An 11,452-nucleotide genomic window follows, 5' to 3' on the forward strand; every position below is an offset into this window, starting at 1 on the left:
GGGAGTCCTTTCACCCAGGATAGAAAGTTCCTAATGATGCCTTGATCCTTTGGTTTCTTTTCCTTGTATTAACTCTGAGCAAAGCTCACCCATCTAGAGAAGCAGCGTTTCCTAGTGGAAAGAGCCCGAGCCTGGGAGTCAGACGTCCTGGGTTCTAATCCCGGCTCTGCCACGGGTCCACTGTGTAACCTTGGGCAAGTCTTTTTACTTCCTTCTCTTTTTTTCCATGCCCACTCTGATCCTCAGAGACTTCAACAACCACATGGATGTACCTGCTGACTCCTCTGCCAACCGCCTTAACAGCCCCCCATTGAGCCATGAGGCGGCCGCCAACTTCCCACAGGGCCTTCGGTCCATGATGACCTCGTAGCGCAGGGGGAGGCAGATAGCGGCCTAGCGGTCGTAGGACATCGCCGTGAGGAGGAACATATCTGAACCACCAAACAGGACCACCGAGAAGACCTGGGTGGCACAGCCCAGGAAGAAGATGGATCTACAGTCAGTCAGGGAGTTGTGGATGGATTTGGGGACGGTGATGGAGATGTAGCAGAGGTCGAGGATGGACAGGTTCCTAAGGAAGAAGTACATGGAGGTGTGGAGGCGCCTGTCGAGGGCAATGACGACGGTGATGAGGAGATTTCCCACCAGGGCCGCCAGGTAGACCAGGAGGAACAGCGCGGAGTAGACCAGCTGCAGCTCCTGCACCTTTGAGAATCCCAGCAGCATGAATGTCACCTGGGTGACATTGACCATTTCTGGGGGATTGCCGAGATCACCTATGGAGAACGGGACGTGGAATCTCAGCCCCACAGCATTTATGTCCATAGATATAGTTTATTTAGTCATATTAATGTCTGTCTCCCCCATTAGACTGAGCACTATATGCAGAGCACTGTTTTGAGCGCTTGGGAAAGAGCAATACAGCAGAGTTGGTAGACACATTCCTTGCCCACAGCGAACCTACAGTCTGGAGGAATCAGTCTGTCAATCAATGGTATTTACTGAGTGCTTACTGTTCACAAAGCACTATGCTAAGCACTTGGGGGAGTACAATACAACGGATTTGATAGATACAATTCATGCCCACATTAAGCTTACAGTCTAGAGGAGGAGACAAGCATTAATATAAATAAATTATAGATAGGGACATAAGTGTTGTGGGACTGAGGATGGAGTGGCTATGAAAAGCCCAAAGAATTCAGAACCAAGTGCCCATCAATAATGCTACTTACTGTGCACAGACCTCTATACTAAGCGCTTGGGAGAGTACAGTAGATTTAGTAGACCTGATTCTTACTCTCCAGGAGCCGACAGTCCAGTGGGGAAGGCAAACCTTAAAATATATTACAGATAAACAGTGCTCAGCGCTTAGAACAGTGCTCAGCATATAGTAAGCACTTAAATCTCTCGCTCCATCCCTTCTCCCCTCCTTAACTGCCATCTTCAACTACTCACTCTGCACTAGTTCCTTCCCCTCTGCCTTCAAACATGCCCATGTCTCTTCCAACCTAAAAAACCCTCTCTTGACCCCACCTCACCTTCTAGTTATCGCCCATCTCCCTCCTACCATTCCTTTTCAAACTCCTTGAACGAGTCATCTACACGCGCTGCGTCGAATTCCTTAACACCAACTCTATCCTCGACCCCCTCCAATCTGGCTTCCGTCCCCTACATTCCACGGAACCTGCCCTCCCGGCTTGCCAAATCCAACGGCTCATACTCTATCCTAATCCTCCTCGACCTCTCAGCTGCCTTCGAACCTGTGGACCACCCCCTTCTCCTCAACATGCTATCCAACCTTGGCTTCACAGACTCCGTCCTCTCCTGGTTCTCCTTTTATCTCTCCGGTCGTTCATTCTCAGTCTCTTTTGCAGGCTCCTCCTCCCCCTCCCATCCCCGTACTGTAGGGGCTCCTCAAGGTTCAGTTCTTGGTCCCCTTCTGTTCTCGATTTACACTTACTCCCTTCGTGACCTCATTCGCTCCCACGGCTTCAACTATCATCTCTATGCTGATGACACCCAAATCTACATCTCTGCCCCTGCTCTGTCTCCCTCCCTCCAGGCTCGCATCTCCTCCTGCCTTCAGAACATCTCCATCTGGATGGCTGCCCGCCACCTAAAACTCAACATGTCCAAGACTGAGCTCCTTGTCTTCCCTCCCAAACCTTGTCCTCTCCCTGACTTTCCCATCACTGTTGACGGCACTACCATCCTTCCCGTCCCACAAGTCCGCAACCTTGGTGTCATCCTCGACTCCGCTCTCTCGTTCACCCCTCACATCCAAGCCGTCACCAAAACCTGCCGGTCTCACCTCCACAACATTGCAAAGATCCGCCCTTTCCTCTCCATCCAAACTGCTACCCTGCTCGTTCAAGCTCTCATTCTATCCCGTCTGGATTACTGTATCAGCCTCCTCTCCGATCTCCCATCCTCCTGTCTCTCCCCACTTCAATCCATACTTCATACCGCTGCCCGGATTGTCTTTGTCCAGAAAAGCTCTGGGCATGTTACTCCCCTCCTCAAAAATCTCCAGTGGCTACCAATCTACACATCAGGCAGAAACTCCTCACACTCGGCTTCAAGGCTCTCCATCACCTCACCCCCTCCTACCTCACCTCCCTTCTCTCCTTCTGCAGCCCAGCCCGCACCCTCCACTCCTCTGCGGCTAAACTCCTCACCATGCCTCGTTCTTGCCTGTCCCGCCGTCGACCCCCAGCCCACGTCATCCCCCTGGCCTGGAAAGACCTCCCTCTGCACATCCGCCAAGCTAGCTCTCTTCCTCCCTTCAAGGCCCTACTGAGAGCTCACCTCCTCCAGGAGGCCTTCTCAGACTGAGCCCCCTCATTCCTCTCCCCCTCCACTCCCTCTCCATCCCCCTGCCTTACCTCCTTCCCCTCCCCACAGCACCTGTATATTTGTATATATGTTTGTACGTATTTATTACTCTAATTATTTAGTTTACCTGTACATGTTTATTCTACTTATTTTATTTTGTTAACATGTTTTGTTTTGTTCTCTGTCTCCCCCTTCTAGACTGTGAGCCCACTGTTGGTTAGGGACCGTCTCTATATGTTGCCAACTTGTACTTCCCAAGGGCTAAGCCCTTACTGTGTGCAGTGCTCTGCACACAGTAAGCGCTCAATAAATACGATTGAATGAATGAATGAATGTACAAATACCATTGTTATTATTATAAAATATATTGGAGAAGCAGCGTGGCTTACTGGATAGAGCATGGGCTTGGGAGTCAGAAGGTCATAGGTTCTAATCCCGTCTCTATTACTTGTCTGCTGTGTGGCCTTGGGCAAGTCATTTTGCTTCTCTGTGCCTCAGTTCCCTCATTGGTAAAACGGGGCTGAAGACTGTTAGCCCCATGTAGGACGGGGACTGTGTCCAACCACATTTGCTTGTATTCACCCCAGCACTTAGTACAGTGCCTGGCACAGAGTAAACACTCAACAAATACAACAATCATTATTGTTATAGGAGGAAGAAGGAAAATGACTATACAAGAGTGGGGTTTAAAGAAATAGGGTGTGGGCTATAGGATGTTCGGAGTAAGTAAGTGTGTGATTGGCATAAAGTGTGAGGTGGTAGTTTCAGGATCAAAACCAGGGGAAAGTAAAAATTAACCCTGGAGATCCTCCTGGAGGAGATGTGATTTTAGACAGGGGTTGGTGGTGGGAGATAGGAGAGCGAGACTCAGTGAGTAGGTGGGCTTGAAAGGGTCTAAGGGTGCGAGCTGGGGCTACCCTCACAGGAGAGTGGATCAGAGAGGGAGCACATACCTGATGGTGGGCCCTTAGGGTAGTGTGTGGTCGTTCTACACAACACTTTGCAACAATCGCCCCTAGAACGTGTCACCGGGGGACAGCTGATCAAATCTATATCTCTGCCCCTGCTCTCCCTCCCTCCCTTCTGGCTCGGGTTTCATCCTGCCTTCAGGACATCTCCATCTGGATGTTACCCGCCATCTAAAACTCAATATGTCCGAGACTGAGCTCCTTATCTTCCCTCCAAAACCCTGCCCTCTCCCTGACTCTCCCCTCACTGTAGACGGCACTACCATACTTCCCGTCTCACAAGCCCGCAACCTTGGTATCATCCTCGACTCTGCTCTCTCGTTCACCCCTCACATCCAATCCGTCACCAAAACCTGCCGGTCTAACCTCCACAACATCGCCAAGATCCTCCCTTTCCTCTCCATCCAAACCGCTACATTGCTGGTTCAATCTCTCATCCTATCCCGACTGGATTACTGCATCAGCCTCCTCTCTGATCTCCCATCCTCCTGTCTCTCCTCACGTCAGTCAATACTTCACGCTGCTGCCCGGATCATCTTTGTGCAGAAACGCTCTGGGCATGTTACTCCCCCCGTCAAAAATCTCCAGTGGCTGCCTGTCAACCTAAGCATCAAGCAAAATCTCCTCACTCTCGGCTTCAAGGCTCCCCATCACCTTGCCCCCTCCTACCTCACCTCCCTTCTCTCCTTCTACAGCCCAGGCCACACCCTCCGCTCCTCTGCCGCTAACCTCCTCACTGTACGTCGTTCTCACCTGTCCCGCCGTCGACCGCCCGCCCACGTCCTCCCCCTGGCCTGGAATGCCCTCCCTCCACACATCCGCCAAGCTGGCTCTCTTCCTCCCTTCAAAGCCCTACTGAGATCTCACCTCTTCCAGGAGGCCTTCCCAGAGTAAGCCCCCTTTTTCCTCTCCTCCTCCCCATCCCCCCAACTCTACCTCTTTCCCCTCCCCACAGCACCAGTATATATGTTCGTACAGATTTTTTACTCTATTTATTTTACTTGTACATATTTACTATTATATTTATTTTGTTAATGATGTGCATCTATCTTTACTTCTATTTATTCTTACGACTTGACACCTGACCACATGTTTTATTTTGTTGTCTGTCTCCCCCTTCTAGACTGTGAGCCCGTTGTTGGATAGGGACCATCTCTATATGTTGCCAACTTGTACTTCCCAAGCGCTTAGTACAGTGCTCTGCACACAGTAAGCGCTCAATAAATACGATTGAATGAATGAATGAATGAATCTCCTGCCACTCGCTCTCAAGTCAGTAGGTCACCGTCCCAGGACCTTGAAATACAGGCATCGTGCCCGAACTGCAGAAATCAGTAGCGGGATCGTAGGCAGAGCGAGGAAGCTGGAATTAGACACTCGGGACAGAAGACCATTTCTGTCACGTCTGTACCTGAAACGGGACAGGCAAACTATAAACCAGGCCTCCTCATATAAACGGCCACCCCAATCCCATCTCTAAATTTCCTTCTGTCTGGGGTATTTCCCCCATGTCTCTCACGCTTCAGTTTTAGCCACTTTCTTCTGCTCTCCTTCGTGGCTTCAACTACCGTCTCTACATAGATGGTTCTCAAATCTTTCACTCTGTTCTAAGCCACTCTTACTTGCTTCTTCATTCATCCTCCCTCCCATTTCCACAGCACAGATATAGATTCCCAAATCTACATCTCCACCCGTGATCTCTCTCCTTCCCTTCAGGTTGTATTCCTTCAGGGCATCTTTATTTGAATTTCTCACATCTACCTCAAATTTAACACGTCTCAAACAGAGCTTCTCATCTTCCCTCCCAAACCCTGTCTTCCCTCAGACTTTTCAATCACTGTCGCCTTCAGGACATCTGTACTTGAATATCCCACTCAGACCTCAAACTTAATGTATCTAAAACAGAGCTTCTCGTCTTCCCACCCAATCCCTGTCCTCCATCAGACTTTTCAATTACTGTAGACAACACCAACATCTTCCCTGTCTCGCAAGCTGGTAACCTTGGCATTATCCTCCTCTTATTTCTCTTCAGTTTGTCACAAAATTCCGTCGGTTCTACCTTCACGAAATCCCTGGAATACCCCCCATTCCTCTCCATCCAAACTGCTACCAAACACTTATCCTATCCCACCTTGATTACAGCAACAGCCTCCTCACTGACCTCTCTGCCTCCAGTCTCCCCCTTCTCTGGTCCCTACTTCACCTCTGCTGCTCAGATTATTTTACTAAAATGTTCCGTCCATGTCTCCCCACTCCTTAAAAGCGTCTGATAACTGCCCATCCTCCTCGACATCAAACGGAAACACCTCACTATCAGCTTTAAGGCACTCAATAAGCTTTCCCCTTACTACCTTACCTCCCCGATTTCCCACACACTTCACTCCTCAAACACCAACCTACTCACTGTACCTCGATCTCGTCTGTCTCGTGGCTGACCCCTAGCCGACCTCCTCCCTCTGGCCTGGACCTCCCTTCTGTTTCATATCCTACAGGCCGTCACCATTCTCCCCATCTTCAAAACCTTACCTAAATCACACTTTTTCCAGGAAGCCTTCCCAGAATACCACCTCATTTCCCTACGTGATTGGCCCATGCTTCCATGTCACCTCCCATCCCTGAAGCACTTGTGTACATTATTTGTACAGTCTGCTATCCCTTCACTGTAATTCATTTAAGGTCTAGCCCCCTGCACTAGATTGAAAGGTCCTTGAAGGCAGAGGAGGCCCAGAGGACGCTGTGCCTGTCCACAGACAATGAGAAGAAGCCTCGCCTAGTGGTTAGAGCCCCGATCTGGAAGTCAGAAGGACCTTCCTTCTAATTCCAGTTCCGCCACTTGTCTGCTGTGCGGCCTTAGGCAAGTCACCTCACTTCTCTGTGCCCCATTTTCCTCATCTGAAAAGTGGGGATGAAGACTGTGAGCCCCATATAGGACATGGACTGTGTCCAATCTGATGTTTCATCTACCCCAGTTCTTAGTACATAGTACTAGTACATGGTACATGATAAGTGTTTAATAAATGTCCGTCCATTCCCGCCACCCACCCAGTGGATCTGGAGGATGGAGAGCCATTGAGACGCCGGGGGGAGAGATCGGTGTGGAGACATTAAGAGACAGGGGAGCTTTCTCTCGTTCTCTGTCACGGCCGGCCCCCCGCGAACCCTTTCCCATCCCTTTCTCACTGGTCAGTCTGGGGCGAGCGGGCGCTGGTCTCTGCTGTCCTACAACAAAACCCTCAGCTCCCAGACGTCGGCCACAGGTGGGTCGCCGGGAGGCGTGGAGGGTCCCGGCTCCTCTTCCCTCCCGCTCGGAGCATGATGGGCTCTTGGCGAGGCCCGGCCTTTCCGGAGAAGCTCTCTGCCGCTCAGTGTGGGATTCCTCCCGGGGGACAGGCCACACATTGGGCTGAGGGGACTCATTACGTCCTACTCGGGGCTGGCTTCCCGTGGGGCCGGCATCGCTCAGGCCCCGGCCCCACAGGCAGAGTAGTGGCCCTGCCCCAGGTGACCGCCCTATGGGGACCACGTGACCCACCGGCCATATGTCTCTCACAGGAAGGAGTTCCAGTCAAACCATGAAGACTATGAAGCATCCAACGTGACTGCGACGTAGGGAAGGATACATTTCACCATTCTTACTTTACAGTTGAGGTCTTTGAGGCCCGGAAAGATTAAGTGAGTTCTTTAGCAGGCTACTGACCGAGCCAGAGCTATAATCCAGGTTCTGGACTCCTTACCCCATTAGGTTTTCCCCAGGCTGTGCTGGTGGTTGAAGGCAGCCATCTAAGAGGGATAAAGCAGGCCTCTCCTTTCGTGATTCAACACCTCTAACATTCCCTTTCTAGCTCCACTGACCACACCCTGCCCTTTCCACAACTGTCCTAGACAATGAGCTCTCTGCCATTTGCTACCCCTATGCCCATAATAATAATAATGATAACAATAATAATGGTATTTGTTAAGTGCTTATTATGTGCCAGGCACTGTACTAAGCCCTGTGGTGGATCCAAGCAAATCAGGGTGGACACAGTCCCTGTCCCACGTGGGGCTCACAGTCTCAATCTCCATTTCACAGATGAGGTAACTGAGGCACAGAGAAGTTAAGTGACTTACCCGAGGTCACAGAGCAGACAAGTGGCTTATCCTCCTTGTCCTCCGTTGGTAACTCCATCCTTTCTTCTTCACTAGCCTCTCTCCCTCTCCCTCACCAGCTTTTCAGCCTTCCAAACCAATCGATTTAATTTACTGAGGGCTTATTTCTGTTTTTGATGGCACTTGTTAAGCACCTACTATGTGCCAGGCACTGTACTAAACGCTGGAGTGGAGGCAGGCTAATCCTGTTGGACCCAGTTCGTGTCCCACGTGGGGCTCACAGTCTTAATCCCCATTTTACAGATGAGGGAACCGAGGCCCAGAGAAGTGAAGTGACTACCCTCTAGTCACACAGCTGGTAAATGGTAGAACTGGGATTGGAACCCAGATCCTTTTAATCCAGGCTCTGTCAACTAGTCCATGTTGCTTCTGCTTATTGTGTGCAGAGCATGGAGCTAAATGCTTGGGAAAGTACAATAGTTGGTAGTTGGTAAATTGGAAAGTTGGTACATATGTGCCCTGCCCACATGGAGTTTACAGTCTTCAAGGGGAGACGGACATTAATATAGATTAGAGGTAGGGGAAGTAGTAGAGTATTGGGGAAGACTGTAGAGTAGTAATTGTAGAATAATAGAGTAATAAGGGAAATATCCTCTCACATATTCCTATTCCAGGTCCCAGAAAGCTGAAGGAGTGTGTTCTGATGGATAAAAGCACTGGCTTCGGGGTCATAGGACTTGGATTCTAATCCTGGCTCTGCCATTTATCTGCTTTGAGATCTTGGGCAAGTCACTTCACTTCTCTGTACCTCAGTTCTTTCATCTGCAAAATGGGGATTTTATCCCTGTTCTTCCATCTACTTAGACTCAGAGAAGCAGCATGGCTCAGTGGAAAGAGCACGGGCTTGGGAGTCAGGGGTCATGAGTTCAAATCCCGGCTCTGCCACTTGTCAGCTGTGTGACTTTGGGCAAATCACTTAACTTCTCTGTGCCTCAGTTACCTCATCTGTAAAATGGGGAAGAAGACTGTGAGCCCCACGTGGGACAACCTGATCACCTTGCATCCTCCCCAGCGCTTAGAACAGTGCTTTGCACATCGTAAATGCTTAACATATGCCATTATTTTTTTTAAGACTGGGAGCCCCTTGTGGGACCTAATGATCTTGTGCTTTTAATAATATTCCAGTGCTTAGTGCACATGGTAAGCGCTTAACAAATACTACTACTATTGTTATTATTATTATTATTATTATTATTATTATTATTATTATTATTATTATTATGGAAGCTCGTTGTGGTCAGGGAATGTGTCTGTGAAATTGTTGTTTTGTACTCTCCCAACCGCTCAGTGCTGTGCTCTGCACAAAGTGAGCACTCAATAAATATGATTGATTGAGTGATTGATTGATGCTCTCTCTCTCTTATACCCCCTCCCTATCTTACTCACCCATTCTCCGGCTTCCAGAAGGTCTCTCCCCCTCCCACTTCCCCACCTTCAGCCTCTCATGCCATCTCTCCAGCTCCTGCCAAGGTCCAACGGCCACCCCTCGTTCTGAGAAAAGAGGCCATCTAGGTTTCTATGAGCACAGCCCCTTCGCTGTGAGCTCCCGCTCTGGGCAGAGTTTGAGTCTGGCTAACACTCGAGAGCAGTCCCAGAGAGGTGGACCACTTCCAAACTTTTCCTTCCCAGGGCTTCAATTCCAATCCACGTTAATCAGTCAAATAATCCAGCAATCACTGGTATTTAATGAGCATAACTCACCTACTCTCTATCAGTCAGGAGTATTTACTGAGTGCTTACTGTGTGCAGAGCACTTTACGAAGCAATTAGGAGATTCCAATGTGACACATTCCCTGCTTACTACGTGCCAAGGACTAAGTGCTGGGGTAGATACAAAGTAATCAGGTTGTCCCAAGCGGGGCTCCAGTCTTAATCCCCATTTTACAGACGAGGTAACTGAGGCCCAGAGACGTTAAGTGACTTGCCCAAAGTCACACAGCTGACAAGTGGCAGAGACGGGATTTGAACCCAAGTCCTCTGACTCCCAATCCCGTGCTCTTGCCACTAAGCTGCGCTCCCTCTCTAATATAAGTATTAATATAAATTAATATAAAGACATTAATGTAAAGGCATTAATTTTATATGATTAATATAAATCAATGAATAATCCACCACTGGTCAGCCCTAAATAATAATAACGGCATTTGTTAAGAGCTTACTATGTGTAAGCTTACTGTTCTAAGCACTGGGGTGGATACAAGATCAGCAGGTTTAACACAATCCCTGTCCCCCATGGAGCTCATAGTCTTAATCTCCATTTTACAGATGAGGGAACTGAGGCACGGAGAAGTGAGGTGACTTGCCCAAGGTCACACAACAGACAAGTGGAGGAGCGGGATTAAAACCCAGGTCCTTCTGACTCCCGGGCTTGTGCTTTGTCCACTAGGTCATGTTGCTTCTCCTGTGGACTATAAATTTGTCGTGGGCAGGGAACGTGTCTGTCAGCTCTGTTCTATTGTATTTTCCCAAGGTTCTTAGTATAGTACTCTGCACACAGTAAGTGATCAATAAATACCATTGATGATGGTGATTGTGGGGAGGTGTTACAAGGGAATGGACAGATGATAATCCTGAAGAAAACGGAGACTGTGTACCAACCTGCCCCAGGGAATCCCGAGAACAACCAAAATTGCACAGGCCACTTAGATGTCAGGGATGCCACTGAATTCTGCTACCTAGGCAGCATGCTGATGCAACAATCCAGGGGGTGAAAATGACAGTCAAGGCAGAAGGAGAAACTTTCTACCTTGGGTGAAAGGACTCCTACCTAGGACCCTCCCCACTGCCGCCTTCACGTCCCGGTTCCTCAGGCTGTAGATGAGGGTGGTCATGGCAGGGGGCACCACGACTTAGAACATGGACAAAGCAGGTGAGGAGCCCGATTGTTGTTTTAAATTAGCGAAGGCAGCCGTGGTGAAAAACGTAGTCGTGACAGTGAGGTGGGGAAGGCAGGTGGAGAAGGCTTTGGCCTGGCTCTCAGCTGCCGGCATCCTCAGCAAGGCCCAGAGGTGCATACGCATGAGACGAGGATACCAAGACAGAAGATCCCAAGACAGGCGCTGATGGCTATGCTCACATCGAAGGCCATGTGAATTTTAGAGCAGGAGAACGTGATTATGGAGAAGTCACAGAAGAACTGGGGGGCCTCCTCGGAACCCCAGAAGGGCATGGAGAAGGTCCCAGCTGATGGCATCACTGCTACGAGACCCCCACTGAGCCAGGAAGCTGCCACCATCTTCCCACAGGCCCCTTGGTTCATGATTACCTCATAGCGCAGGGGACAGCAGATGGATACGAATCGGTCATAGGACATCCCCGTGAGGATGAAAACTTCTGAACCGGCGAACAGGGCCACCGAGAAGACCTGGGTGGCACAGCCCAGGAAGGAAATGGATCTACAGTTCATTAGGGAGTTGTGGATGGATTTGGGGACAGTGACGGAGATGAGGCAGACGTCGATGAGGGACAGGTTCCTGAGGAAGAAGCACATGGGGTGTGGA

This window comes from Tachyglossus aculeatus, unplaced genomic scaffold (genome assembly GCF_015852505.1).
Source record: "Tachyglossus aculeatus isolate mTacAcu1 unplaced genomic scaffold, mTacAcu1.pri scaffold_129_arrow_ctg1, whole genome shotgun sequence".
NCBI classification, from domain to species: domain Eukaryota; kingdom Metazoa; phylum Chordata; class Mammalia; order Monotremata; family Tachyglossidae; genus Tachyglossus; species Tachyglossus aculeatus.